Raw genomic sequence first — 15,919 nt, 5'->3', positions numbered from 1 at the left:
CATAAATGAGATCATACAGTATGTAGCTTTTTGCATCTGGCTTCTTCTACTGAGCATAAGGCATTTGAGATTCACCCTTGTTGTTGCATTTATCAATAGTTTTTTCTTGGGTTAAGTAATCCACTGTTCGGATGTGCCACGGTTTGTTTACTTATTCGCCCACTGAGGACATTTGAGTTGATTCCAGTTTGGGGTGATTATCAGTAAAGAATAACCATTCATGGACAGGTTTTGTGTGAACATAGGTTTTCACTTATCTTCAGTGGTGAGTGTAGGTTTAGGTGGGCTTGACTTTAATCAGGGGCTCCTTCCCACACTTTTCAGGTGATAGCATTGTATTGCTGACTGGCTTTTACTTTTCCCGATGGAGAAATGGAAACCCAAAGAGGTTAAAATACACTAGTCCTGAGACATAAGGAAAGTCAGATTCTGGGTCTCTGCTCCCATGTGGTCCTTGGCCTGTATTTTACAGCTCCTGTCATCATCTTTTGTGGTCACTTCATTCTCACGGGGACCCTGTTAGGGAAACACTGGGTACCCACCACTGAGCTTCAGCATCCACTGATGAGAAATGTGACCAGAAGGATTAATCTGCTTGGTGATGAAAACCAAGGGGTTGTGTCGACACAACCACGTTGAAGAACTGAATGGCCCTCCAAGGATATGATCTTACCATAGACAAGCCCTAGCCCTGGTTATTTGGTTTGATGGCCTTGTCTACTGAGATTCATCCACACAACTCTTCTGCTGAGATCTTTTCAAGCAGAACCTACACAGAACTGGTTTTATGTGTTTTCCCTTGGGCACTGGGCGCTGTTTCCTTTTTCTTATTCAGTTCTGACTGCATGCCCCTCATACCTGCCATTTGGGATTTTATAGCCCTGTCCCCAACAGTCTGACTCCCAGACAGCCTTCCTCCATTTTCTCGGGCTTAGAATCAAGGTAGCAGATCCCAGTACTCCTGGAAGTCTTGGCATTACCACAGTCCCAGCTTCTGAACATTTCAGTGGAGGATTAATTGCTACTCCCACTGTCACTGTTATGTGGGTCACTTTTTCTTTGGAGCAAGTTGATGGGATTTTATTATCTGTGGAAAGCAGCCATACCAGAATGAAGAATGTTTTTGATGGATGACTGTGCTTAAAAATAGAGTTTCCTGTTTTAATCAGCCTCATCAGGGACAGATGACCCTAGATGGGAACTGTGTGCTTATCTGGTGGCCTGGGTGATGACCTGTTGTTTCCATGCATTTTGAAGAAAAGGCGAAGGGCTGTGGTCACTTGGTCCTGGAGACTGGGCCCAGAAGCCTGTCATGGGGCCACATGCTGGCCGGCTGGACTGACTTCTCTCTGCTCAGGGAACAGAGGTATTCTCACCCCAAGAAGACATAGACAGTGGTTGAGTGAATGTTTCTTGGAGGATTCATGCAGGCTCAGAATTAGATTCAGCAAGTCCTTGCTTAGTACTTGCTGTATACCAGGCAAAATGTGCTAGACACTTTCGTGTACATTATCTGGGGAATATCCAGGCATATTTAGGGGATCCTCACTTATAAAACCTAAATACCTTGTGACAACAGATTTTTTTTTTTAAAGGACAGTTAAAGGGTGTCAGTTTTATAAACAAGCATGTCCCCTAGTGCACTTCAAATGGTTTTTGATTTGTATATGCACTCTTCAGAATAAAATGATTGCTTTAAGCAAAGTACACCAGACCATACTGAGATAGTCACCTCATTCTATCTCCCAGACACATCCTTTGTTCTTAAGACCTTCCCATCTCCTCCAGACCCCCAAAGATACAGGAATGACCCCAAGTAACCATTTCTGGGTCTTCAGATGTGAGCATGTCTGGATTAGAGTTGCCAGATTTTGCAAATGAAAACACAGGACGCCGAGTTAAACTTAAATTTCAGGTAAACAACAAATAGCTTTTATTATAGGTATGCCCCAAGTATTCCATTTTATCTGGCACCCCTAGTCTGGTTCCTGCTTCCTCTTTTTGATTGCCCACTGGCTGAGCCTGGGGATGTGCTGCAGGTGGGGCAGCCTGGGTGCCGCGCCCTCGGTGGCCTGGTTCCTTACGTCCATATACTGCGTCCTGGTCCAGGGGACAGGGCTTTACCAAGAAATTTTGGAATTTGAATTTTGGGAGACCATTTGCTCTATCCTAGGGAATTGTAAATAACAGCTCTTACAGAGCAGGTTATACTATAAGGAAGTAAAGTATAGTGGTTAGGTCTGGGGCCCTGGCGTCAGATTGCCTGGGTTCAAATCCAGCTCCACTTATTGCTTGTGTCATTTTGTGCAACACCTAACTGTGCCTTAGTTTCCACATCTGCAAAATGGAGCTAGAAATGAGCCCCCCTCCCCACCCCTAGCCCCACAACATGGGTGGTCCCTCAGTAGCTTCAGTAATGCTGGTGAACCGGCAGCTGTGATCCTGTTCCTTGGGTTTTGTTCCAAAAAGATCATGAGGCCACAAGAGGAAACCTCAGATGTTTTTCTAAGAAATTCCTCAGTTGAGGTTTTCCCTTGAAGCCTTGTGGAGGAAGTTTCTGAAAACCGACTTAGATCCTGGAAAGAGCTGCCCCAGACACCCCTCGATGTGTAAACTGTGGTCCCATCCGAGGCGTGGGATGGCTGGGCGGGAAATCAGTGAGACGGCGGCGGGCCGTGAGTGAGCAGGGGACCCTTTTCCCATAACCCTTCAGTACCTAAAATTGTGTGAAAATAGGGTTTAAAACAAAACCAAACAACAATGAGTGTGCCTCGGGTTTGAGGCGGATGCAACCAACGCGGCCCAAGGGGCGCCAGGGGGCGCTCTGGAGTCGCCGGGGCCCTTGGGTCACCGCGGGCCGCGAGGCGACGTGGGGCTGCGGGAGCCAGTCCTTTCCCCGCGGTTTTCACGATGCCCGCGGGGAGGAGGTGCAGTCTGTCAGGACCATGCTCCCCCGCCTCACTTCGCCCCTCAACTTCTGCATTGTCAGCATCGTCCGCACATGCTCCTTCCCAGCCCTCTACGGAAAATCGTCAGGAAAATGAAAAGTAGCAGCCCCCGCCCCAGATGTAAATGCGAAGCATGCCTGGGAGACAATGCCTATTTCTGTTATAAGCGCCCTCTCCCTAGCCCTGTCGTTGGAGTGTGAACCAGAATAATCCAATTAACAGTTGCATTCAGGAGCCTTTTAGTGACTGCAGAGGAATAAACAAAATGTGCTTGGAGCCCAGAGAGGGGAAAGATTCACTGCATCTGGTGGTGATGATGGTGATGCTAGTGAACTGTCATGGAAGGAAAAGCTTCCTCCAGGAGTGGCACTGAGGGTGCCCCTTGGCTGCAGTTCAGGCCCCTGGGGAGTCGAGCAGGAATTTGAGGCCAGTGGCTCTAGGATGGAATCTGCAATTCTCTCCAGCCCATCAAACATCTCAGATGGGCACTTTAAATTCTGCGATATGGGGATGGCGAAGCTGGAGAAGAGTATTTCGTAGAATGTTGGACCACGAGCTGGAAGGAGGCCACGATGTGTTTACGGAGGAGGAAAAGGGGCCCCGAGAGGTGAAGTGATTTGTCAAAGTTACACAACTAAGCAAGTGCGGGGTCAGGGAGGGCGGCGCAGGGGATGGAGTAGCGTTCAGATTTCCTGTTTCCTACACGCACAGCTCTTTCTCCTCTACCACAGACTTTAATATGAAATTAAACATTAAACAGGTAACTGAGGACTGATAATTCAAAATGGAGGCTGAGGGCCTGGAATTACAATCCCTCCAGTGAGTGGGGCTGAAACTGTCCTGAATGTTTAGTTTCTGTGCCTCTGGGACCTAAATTGGACTCATGAATTATCTTAGTCTGTTATTAATATTAGGTGAGGTGCAAATAGTGGAGTGGTTACTTTTTCTTGCTCAGTCAGGGGTTTGTGGGCATGTGGTTCTGTTTGTGAGTGGAGGGAATAGCCTTTGTAAAATGGGGTCAGAAAAATGCTTTTTATTATTTTAATGCTAGAAAATAACTGTTATTAATTTGTAATACTGTCTAACCTAAATTTTCTTTTCAACACCTTTTTAAAAAAAAATTGATTTTTTAAGTTGTGAAGATCGTGTATGCAAAGGAGACCTTGTACCTCATTATTTCTTCCTTTGATGCTTGAATAATTCAGGTTCTAAGGCTGGCCCACCCTCAATAATTTCCAACCCAGGAAGTCCGAGACAGCTCCACCCCCTCCATCAGTGCTTCTTAGACAACTGCACCAGGGGAGGACTCCATTAGGTTTACACTTCAAAGGGCAGGGCTGAATTATGGAAATACAAGATGTGAGTCCCAGACCTTTCTAAGATGAATTTGACAGAAGTGTTTTCACCTATTAGGTTGCGATTACTCCTGGCTTCAGGCGGCTTTATCTGAGAATATCCACGTTTGCATGGGAACAATGAAGGGCAGGGGGAGTTGTGGGATCTGCATAAGATGAAGCACCCACTATGTGTGAGATGTGGTCGCTGATTGTTAGGGGCTTATATTATTGCCAAAACATAAAACCAACTCTCAAAATTACCAGAAAAGACAAGGCAATCTATCAAGTGCTGAATTATGCAATCTGTTTACCAAAGACTGAATATATTGGCAGAAACAAAATTAATACAGACTGAAATTATTAGGCAAAGCTTTTCGGGACAGGGAATTGAAGGTAGGGTAAGATTTAGATGGATGGGGGGAGGAGAAGGGAATTTGAGAAGAAAAGAACAGCATATATGAGTACATAGAGGCAATAATAAGAGTGATAAGTTTATTGTTACAGCAAGGGCTGAAAATGTGGGATGCAAAATATTGTATGTGGTATAATTCCAATTTGGAAAAAAACATGTTACTCTTATGCAAAGAAAAAAGACTGTAAGAAGTTGTATCAAAATGTAAATCATATTTAATGCCTGATGGAGGGATTATGGGTCATTTTTTTTTACTTTCTGCTTTCTACTTGTTGATATTTTCTAACTTTTTACAATAAAATGATTTATTCTTAGAACCAGAAAAATAAAATATTTTTACTTACTGAAAAAGGGATGTGCCCATGTGCTCGCGGACCACTGAGTACCCAGACCCTTCCCACCTCCCCCAAGGTGGCAGGTGTACCTGGGGGACACCTGGGGGACTAGAGGATGGGTGACTGCTGGGGCCTGGCAGCCTGGCTCTGGGGAGCAGGAGTCAAGGGCCAGGGAACCCGGTCGAGCCAGAGCGAGGTAGTGCAGGCTGGACTGGCGATTTGCCCAGCAGGAGTGAGCAGGGTGAACTGGGGAAGAAGGAACAGGCTCTGAGGCTCTTAAAAGGGAAAGTTCAGCCCCAGGGGGATGAGAGCCTCAGCCTCAGTGGGGTGGGGGTAGGGGGGTCATGGACATTAAGATAAAGGGATGGACCCAAGAAACATTTCTAGGTATTTGGGGGCAACTGCATGGGCACCGAAGGAAGGGGGCGTGAAGAATCTAACAGTTGCCATATGGGAGGGCAGGTGTTGAAACTGCCTTCCCACCTATAGGATTAGACACCCTTCTTTCAGAAACGTGGGAGAATGTCCAAGTTGCCAGACCTCTTTGGATTGGGACTTCAGGGATCAGGGATCTTGTATGTATAGTCACTAGTGGGCAGGACCAAGGTAGGTGGAGATGAAATTTCACCACTTTTTCCAAAATCTCCACCTTTAGAAAATGGGGATTTTTCTCTTGGGCTGAGCTCCTGCCTCATGGTTCTCGGTGAGGCCCAGTCCACCCGCAGGACACGATTCCCCAAGGCAGCTGCCACACAGGTGGCCCCTGAGCACATGGGAGCTGGCATCCACCAGGGGCGGGGTAGGGTGGGAATCCGCTGGGGCATAGCGTGGCTGTTTTCAGGGGTGCAAGAGGGACCTCTGCCACATTTTGCTTAAGACCCAGAATCAGTCCTAAAGCTGCTGCTCGCCTGACTAGGACACATTTGCTGTTCCCCATGCACACACATCTAAAGACCTAAGGAGGCAGAGCAGTGGTGAAAACTCTCCTGATTTACATACATTTACTGTTGAAACTCCCATCCTGAGTGTAAGAACAGTCAACAAGCATCACCAGCATGAGTGTGATTAAACACGAAAGTGTGATCCACAGGCCAGTTCTGAAGGGGACAGAAGCTGGAAGATTTTTGTAAATTTTGTAAATTGTGATGAAAGATCAATCCACTATTGATCATTCATATTCATCCAAATATCTTTATTTACCCAATCCAAAGAGCAAGAACACCATGAACTCAAAAATCTTTTTAGCCTGAAGCCTTTGGAACAGAAGTCGTCAAGGATGGCCTGAAGCAGAGCCTGTGGATTATTGTGCAATTTGAGCTCACTCTCTAGCTCTATCCACTTGTGATCAGTGGAAGGCCCGAAAGGAGGACTGTGAAATCTTCACCCTTGAGTAGACTCACCCAGCTGGAACCTAGGAAAGGGGAACAGGCCCTAGAGCAAGACAGACCTGGGTCCATAGCCAGCTCTCTGCACTCACCTGCTCTGGGAACTCGGGCAGGTTACTTCTTGGAGCTGCTTCCTCATCTGCCCTGGATACCGACCACAGGCTGGTGATGAAGCTGAGAGTTCACCAGGAGATAAGCCCAACCCAGAGCCTGGCATGTGGTAGAGGTTCCCAAGCTGGGAGCAGCTGTTGAGTCTCTTCAGCATCAACTCCTACACAGAGAAGCCTCTGCAGCTAAACTCTCTTGGATGGCATTCAAGAGAGTCCCACTCCATTCTGAACTCTGCTGTCTAGAAATATTATGGAAGGTGGTGTTTCAATGCCAAACCTCCCACCTTTCCTAGACATCCAGCCTGTTTCCTCGAGATATTCGTGACATGGCTTTATGCAGAAGATAATGCTCCACATTTTGAATCACAATATCACTTACTGCTCTGCTAAATAGCAGAACAATTGTTCTTTCTGGAAATAGTTTGCATTTCCATAGGGAAATGGAAGTGGCAAGAAGTTGCTGAAAGTCTGAAAATGCAAAGGAGTCATTTTTCATGGAGCTTGTGCTGACATTTTTCTAGTACTGGGAAGTGATGGGATTTTCCTTTATATTATGATTAATCCCGGCACACAGAACATAGTAGGTTTTTTATAAAAAATAAGTTCCAAGAATGAGTTAATGAACCAAAGTAAAAATAATATAATAAAAAACATATTTTTTAAAGTTTAAAAATATTCAAAACAATACTGTTTTAGTTTCCTTGGCTGCTTAAAGCAAATACCATGAAATGGTTCAGCTTAAACAATAGGAATTGATTTGCTCACAGTTAAGAGTCCAAGAAAATGTTCAAATCAAGGCATCATCAAGGCGATGCTTTCTTCCCAAAGACCAGCTGCCAGTGATCCTCGACATCTCTGCCACATGGCAAGGCGCGTGCCGGTGTCTGCTCGTCTCTCCCTTCTCTTTCAGGTTTTGTTGATTTCAGCTTCTTGCTTCTTTGGCTTTGTCTTTCTCTCTGTATTCATTCCATTTATAAAGGACTCCAGTAAGAGGATTAAGACCCTCCCTGACTGAGGTGGGTCACACCTTGACTTACAATGGGTTCACACCCACAGGAATGGATTAGGTTGAAGAACGTGTTTTTCTGGGGTACATACAGCTTCAAACCACCACAAATACAATATATATACTGCTTAGGGATGCATACATATGTTATAAAAGTAGATAGAAGCGTGTGGAATGATAAATATCAAAGTAATAATATTGGGTGGGGGTAGGTGATGGGGAAAGGAGCGTAAAGTGGATTTAAGTGTTTCCAGTGTTTTATTTCTTGAGCTGAGTGGTAGGTACATGGGTATTTTTTTGTGATGTTTTTCTTTATCCTTTTTTGTATGTCTTAAATATTGCATCTTACATTTTAAAAATAAATACAACTACATCATAAATATCTCTAATATAAAGATTGCCTCACTGGAGGAAAAAGTGGAGGGAGAAAAAGTTGAGTAAATATGTCTGTTTCTTCTCTAAGATTTGGCGCTTTTTTCTCATGTTGCTCATTTACTCCCGCTCCTGTTCTTATCTACACCAACCACTTCTCTCCCCCTAGATGGTCTCTTCCAGTGCTTCTAAGTAATTATATCTTTAATTACCAGCAAAAAGAAAAATATTCCTGTGCATCAATATAGAGGCTCTATTGACGAGATCTGAGCGGCTTCGTCTCTCGTGGACACCACGTTCTAAGTAGAAAGCCCATGCACTGTTCATAAGAGGAAAGAAACGTTTGTTGGGCACTTTTGTCAGGACTTTACACATATTCCCTCATTGAATCCTCCTGACAACCTAGAATGTAGGTATTGGCTTTTCCATTTTATAGATGAGAAATGACAACTCTATGGTGATCCACAGCTTGCTCAGGATAAGCCACGCATGGGGGAGACCCAGTGCCACAGTCTGGCAGAATTGGGGCACAAGCCCAAGTTGCCCTCCACTGCCATGCTCTTGTGCTGTCCTCTCGGTACAGGGGAGGCTGCTCCAGACCCAGCCACATTTTGTAGCTCTCTCCCTGTGACTGGCAGTGCACATTTGTGAGGTGCCTGGAAGGGTTATGGGGATACAAGCTGTGACTCTGGAGGGCAGTGAACCTCACTGACCTCCAGGGGTCCGGATCGCCATCCTGATTTTACTCTCAAGTCCTCTAGTCTCCAAAGTGGGGTGCATGTACCCCAGCAGATGTGCAAGACACACCATAGAGACACAGGAAGACGATACTAGAACTTTTATATTTATCTAGATTTTAAAAATCTCATCCTTTAAATATTCCTGTTTTGTTGTGTATTTTATAATGTACATACTGTATTGTCACAGTAGTACATGTATATGCTTTATAAAGAAGTAAAATACATCTATTGAGGGCACATGCTCAAAAATATTTTTATATTTTATAAATGATCGGCATGTGTAATTATAACATTTGGAGACCTTACGAAGTCTGCTCTGCTGACCGTACCCATCTTGTTCCCAATCGTGTATTAGCACACGAGTGTAAAAGAGCTCAGATCCTCTAGCCCAGATGCACATCACTCCTGGTCCTGAGTGTACTTCAGCATGTGGCTGCAGAGATGCCCTTGGGATGTTGGTCAAGTCGAGACGAATTGGAGAGGAAAGCTGGATACAGGTAGGTGTCCCACTTTTCAAGAAAGCAGATTTCACAAATGCCAAATTCCTGCAAAAATTTTAGAATGGATTATCAAACAGATAGTTTATGATCAGTTCAGGGAAAAATAGTGGCCTCTGGCAGTTAGCATGTGCTCACGAGGAATGAGTCACACCTAACTAAACTCATTATAAGACTCCACGATGGTTTACTGGGAGAAATCATTCATTCATGCATGTATGCATGCACTCATGGTCCACTTGGCAGGTCATTACTGAACATCTATTAGGTTTAAAGCCCCATGCTAAGATGACAACTAGTGATGATTATACTGCAATCTCTGCCTCCAAACAGCTTGCCCTTTAATAAAGGAGAGAAAACATGTACTCAGATAACTATAATAAAATAAAGTATTTCCTAAATGCCACAAAGTGATAAAACAAATGTGACCTGAGCTCAGAAAAAGAAAAAAAGGGAATGCTATAGGGCCAGCGATTCTGATAGCAAGACCATCCATTTCAGCGAGAAAAGAAAGCATGAGAACTTCTATAGATATTCATTTTTTATTATAGTGTTTTAAAAATTTATCTGTTTTGTGTATGTTTTATATAGGCAAAGTCTTTCATATCTCTTTGTAGACAAGAGGAAGGGTGAAGAAATTTGGAGGTGTTTAGTGACACGCTGCTGGGCCCTGTCCTCAGCCACCTGTTATTTCACATTTCAGTTTACAGCTTGCTCTCAGACACAGCAAGCATATTCTTTTACCTGGGGTGGTGGTGGGGGCGCATTAAATATATTCACATACTTGGAGATAATTACTGCTCTCTGTCCCGTTTTAGAACATATCTGGAGAATTTTGTCAGTATCTCCAGACAAAAGACTTTGAGAAATGGGGACCAACTAAAAGCATGTTCTGAGAAAATAAAGATGGTAGTAATCATAGCAGCCCCACCTCCTGAGCACATCCCCTGGGCAGGCATCCTGTTGCAAGCTGAACTTGCATTATCTGCTTTGGTCCTCACCACAGCTCTAGGAGGCCATAGCTGTTGCTGTCCTCACTGTCCGACTGGATCCCTTGAGGCTCAGAGAGGCTGCACAGCCCGAGGTGGAGCTGGGTGTCCAGCCCAGAGCTGCCTGGTGGCCCGAGCCCGGCTCAGCCCCTGCCACAGGATGCCTGGTTGCAGGAGCCGGGCTTGTAGCCTGGAGGGGAGACAGCCTAGTCAGGAAGGGCAGCTCCTGTCCTGGGTGGGCAGATCAGGGACCAAAGAGAAGGAGTTACAGGGTGGCGGCCCCTCCTGAGAACGAGGAAAGGCCTTCTGTGAAAGATGGTTTGGAAGGTGCAGGGGAGGCAGCCTCCCTGTTGGGGACTTCAGAAGAGGGATTTGAGAACTAGATGAGCTTTGAGGTCCCGTTTGACTTGACGACTCTATGATCTTGTGTGAAAAAATGGACCTGCAGTCCACGGCGTATAGACAGGGGTTTGCCAACCATTAAAAGAGACAGTAATGTGGCTTCAGGGCCGTCTCCAAAGACAAGCCACAGATGCTTCACTGTGGAAACTAAATTCCTTTCTGGAGAGGTCAGGTCCACGACCTGATGGGGGTGGAAGGAACACGTTGGAGCAGCTGTTGCCTGAGATTTACCTCTTTTAGGGGAATAAAAAATGCAACTTTCAGCCTTTATTCCTTTTAACATGGAACTTGAGATTTGCTGACTATTCGGCTGAATTTTGAACATTCAGCATTTGTGAGTTTGTCTGCCTGCCCTCCCCCAAGATGCTAGATTTAGGAAATGCCAAACTATAAATAATCAGGCAAACTACCCCATATCTGAAATCACCAGCTGAAGATTTTTGAAGTCTAAATGCCCTCCAGATTGGAGGATGACCTTTAAATAGATACTTAACACTTTAAATTTTATTATTATCAGATCAAAGATAAAGCTGGAATTTGGGGGCACCCCAGGCAAAAATCTCTCTCTTTCCTTGCATCCTCCCTCTCTCTCTCTCTCTCTCTCTCTCTCACACACACACACACACACCCACCAGATCCATGTCATACCCCTGTAAAATGATGGTGCACGAGTGCCAGTGAACAACTAACCCTTAAAAACATGACTAATTTATTTCACCAGGTAGGAGAGCCAGTGAGGCATGAAAGAGTCTGGGACGAAGACTCAGAAGAATCAGCTCTGGGCCATGTCACTGACTGGCAGTAGGACTGTGGGCAACCCAGTTTGATTTTCCTGAGTGTCAGTTTCTCCCTTTGTAAAATGAGCATAATAATTATTAATGATAATAAAGACTCCAGGATTGTTTTGAGTATTGCACATTATTGGGTGTGTTGACATGTTGGCAAACTACAACCTGCTCTACAAATGTGCATTATTACGATGACTATTAGGAAATGGAATCCTCCTGCTGGTTTGGGTGTTTTACAGAGGTGCATATTTGGTGCAAATTTAGTATTTGTTTGGGGATCCTTAGAGAATTGGGATAATTAGGTAAACAATCTCTGCTAAGCCAGCATGTGTTATGCCCAAGCCAGGTGGTTGTACGTTGATCTCAGCAAAACATACAAAGAGGAATTATAAGAAGTGAGACCAATGTGGCGACTAAGCAGTGCTCCCTGGTGAAGGCGCGTGCTTCAAATCATGTCACCCGGGGACGAGCAGCCCTGGATTTAGGTAGTTTACCCGGTCAGATGGGCCTGCTGTCCACATCAGGGCCCTGGCAAGGCATGCATCTGGGAGCCTGGGTGGGATGCTAATCCTACATGAAGGCGTTTACTTGTCAAAGAGTGAAAAAATAATAATAACGATACCCATTGTTAGCACAGCACTGGACAACAGTTACCCACATTTTCTGGAGGAAGATCGACAGTGCCCATCAATGCCTCAGAAATGTTCATAACCTTTGACCCAACCAGTCTGGAAAAATATCTGGGAAAGATCTTAAGGAAATAATCACATCGACAGGCATACAGGTATTAATTGCAGCTTTGTTTTCAAATGGCAAAAACATTAAAAGGAACCTAAGTATTCAGCAATAGGGGATGGGTTAGATGAAATAGCAGACCTTAGGATATAGTTATTAAAAACAATGATGCAGTTGTGTCTTTTACTAATGTGAAAAAATATTTTTGACATATTGTTAAGTTGTTAAAAGCAAGTTATAAAAAGCACTATGAATCCTACTTTTGGAACCACATGTATGTTTATATGTATATATGTGCAGTTTCTAAAACTCTGGAGGGATTTTCACTAGAATATAACAGCTAACCCTGACTGAGCATTTGCTAGGGGGCAAAGCTCTACATGTGTGTTATCCCATTTTGTCCTCATAACAACCCCCTGCAGTGAGCAGTAACATTCTTCTTATTTTGTGGAGGAGGAAACTTAGGTCTGGAGAAGTTAGTAACGTGTCCAAGGGACACACACAGGCTAATGGCAGAACCTAGCTCGCCCGACACCACAGCCCACACTCACCCTGGCAGGATAAAGCCTTCCGGAGACAACAGTGATAATACTTGGGTAGTGAGGTTATGCGTTATTTTATTATTTTTTCTGTTACCTGATTTTTAAAAACTTTTTCCTTATGATAAATTTGCATTACCTGTGTATCTAAATTCCAGTTGGATGGGATGGGAAAGGCAACTCAGGGAAAGCTGTGGCTGCCCAAAAAGATGACTGGGCACCACAGCCTGCTGGCATTTTGACTTTAAAAAAAAAAGCTCATTTAATTGTTAGGAGTGGGAGAATACATAGACCAGGTCACTTATTACTCCTACAGCTACTGTTTTCTAGATTTGCTATCTAGATGCACGGCTACTGTTGTTTTGGTTAATAATAAAGAGCTTTAGGTTGATCCCTTATTGTGATCCTCTAACAGTCCTGTGCAAAAGGCAGAGAAGGTGTTTTTACACCCATTTTATAGATGCAGAAAACTGGGCTCAGAAAGGGTAAGTGGCTATCCTATGATATGTAGCCTTAAGTAACAAAGGCCTGATTAGAACTGAGACCCTCTGGCTCCTGGTTCAGTGCTTTTTTTTCTCGACACGGGGTTTTCAGGAAACGTTCTGGAATGGGAACAACTCAGTGGGAGTTTGGGTGGGATGGAAAGTTGCTTGGTGGGTGGGCAGCAGAGTTGTCAGATCTGGTGCAGCACAGCAGCAGAGCTCTGTGCTCTGAGAAGGGGTTGGCTGCCTGGCCACTGACATCCTCTCCATCAGAATACACCTTTGGGGTCTAGCCTCAGAGCAGAGAGCTGTTGACCTGAGGACAGGCCAAACAAGCTCTTTCTCCAGGAAAGCGTCCTGTGCCTCCTGTCTAGAGAGAAAACCAGTCTTCTGAAAAGAAAGTTTCAGTCACACGAATCTGGCTTTCTTCAACCAGGGCCCCTTCACATCCAGTATTTTAACCTCAAATTTAAAAGTAAAGGAGAGGAACGTTGATTGTAAATGTTTGGAAATAGATAGAGGTGATGGTAGCACCTTATAGTGAGTGTAATTAACAGTGATATGTGGGTGCAATTGTGGGTGAAAGGGCAAATTTAGGGTCAGGTATATCACTAGAAGGAAAGTCAGAGGATGAAACATGGGACTGTGTAACAAAGTGAACACTCTTGTGGGTGGAAATGTTCTAGAATTGACTGTGGTGATAAAAGCACATCTCTGTGAATATGCTAGAAGACATTGATTGTACACTTTAGATGGGTGGTATGGTATGTGAATTTATCTCAGTAAAACTGCTTTAAAAAAATAATAAAGAGAGGAAGTTAATGTCCCAAGATTTCCAGCTAATATCTCCAGAACTTTTAGGAAGGTTTAAAGATTTATTAGGCACCACCCAGCCACATCACAATCATCTTCATCTTCATCTTTAGATGAACCACCACCCCCACCATGAGATCTGTCTAGTACACAGCTATTTAATAAATCCATTCTCTGTCAAATTGTTGTAGCAATGTCACTGCTCTTGAATATAGGATTACAATGTGGGGTTACTGTTCAATGAAAAAGGTGAAAGGGTCACAAAAAACAGGGCAATCGTGACTCTCAATTTCCCAAGCTGGACTTTAGGGGAGTATAAGTTCAGGCAAATAAGTTGCAAATGATTCAAAGCCCTGTTACAGTCTCATTTTGGAGGTAATATAATGTTGTGATTAAGGAAACTGCTCCAGAGTGAGACTTGGATTTAAGTCCTCATTCCCTCGCTTACTAGCTCTGTGTCATTGAAAAGTACCTCTCCTGCCTCAGTTGTTTTATCAGTAAAATGAGGATTATCAAGGTGCCTACCCTATCAGATTGTTGCAGTAATACGTGAATAATAGAGTCAAAGAATTTAAATTGTGTCTGCTTTATCACTGCATACCCAGCAATATGCCTGGCACATAGTAGATGCTCAGTAAATATTAAAAGAAAGAAAGAATGAATGAATGAATGAACAAATGAATGAACAGGCATGTGGTAAGTGATTAATGAATGTTAGCTACTATTATTTCCAAATATTTAATTCTTCCATCCCTCCTCTTGTAAGACATACAAATAAGAAGTACAGTTTTACTGCTCTGAATTTTAATTTCTCTTTTTCTCACTTCTACTGATGGTGAAACTCTTAAAAGTAATAGAGTGGTCAAATGCAGGCATGAACAAGGAACTTCCGAAGGAATGAAGGGCCTGAAAAATCTATAAATTGAATAGTCCACAGATAAAACGATCAAGAGTAGATTCTGTCACAATCTGCTATCTTAGAACATTGTGTTGCTTCTATATTACCTTCTTCCTTTTCCTTTTCTTTATCTTCCTCCTCTTTTTTTCACCCTGTAGTGGAAAGAGCAAGGGACTCAGGAGCATTTTGCTCTGTGAAAATCCTGGACAAATCATTGTATTTCCCCAGGTCACAGTTTCCTTGTTTTCAAAATGAGGACATGGGTGGTTGCTCTGAGTTCTTGTCTAGTCTATTCTACTCTGAGTCTATTGTTTCCCTTTAATAGCTCGACATCAGAGATGATTTGAGTACTTGGTTATTCTAAATCTGTGTTTTCAGAGTGTAGTCGAGGGACCCAGCGGTTCTCCAAAATCATTTTAGGGGGTCCTGAAGTAAGAACTACTTTCATAATATTAACATGCTCTTCACAAACCTCACTCTCTCACAAGTGTAAAAATACAAAGAGTTCATTGATTTGCTTTTAGATTCTTCCTTGCCACTAACCTTTCAGAAATTACCACTTGTGAGTTTTAGTGTAGTATCCAGCATAAATATGATTAAATGAAAAGGCTATTAAAATACTCCCTTTTCCAACTGCATATCTGAATGAGGCCTGATTTTCTTTATGTACCTCAACCAAATCATGTCACAACACACTGAAAACAGAAGCAGATATGAAATCCATCTGTCTTTTCTTAAGCCAGACATTAAACCTATATTTTCAAAAATGTAAAACAATGAATGACCCTCTTCTCACTAATTTTTTTGTTTTGTAAAGTGTCAATATTTTCATAAAAATGTTATCTATGTTAATGCAAGGTGAGTTTATTATGCTATGCCCAAATGAATTAATAAAGACATATTTTTAAAAAACTCTCAGTTTTACCTTATAATATGGTAAATATTGACAGATATAACTTCAATTTAATATGAAGCTCTACAGGGTCCTCAGTAATTTTCATGAATGTAAAGAGGTCCTGAGCCCAAAAAGTTTGAGAGCTGCTATTCTAAATTTACCAGAAGGTTTGCAATTGGATTATTATTTTTTTTAACTAAGTGACTATTGTTTAACCTCTTTAACTTTTTACTTTG

This window comes from Choloepus didactylus, chromosome 20 (assembly GCF_015220235.1).
Source record: "Choloepus didactylus isolate mChoDid1 chromosome 20, mChoDid1.pri, whole genome shotgun sequence".
Taxonomy (NCBI): domain Eukaryota; kingdom Metazoa; phylum Chordata; class Mammalia; order Pilosa; family Megalonychidae; genus Choloepus; species Choloepus didactylus.
The sequence above is the reverse complement of the archived record's forward strand: the minus strand, read 5'-3'. Positions refer to the sequence as shown.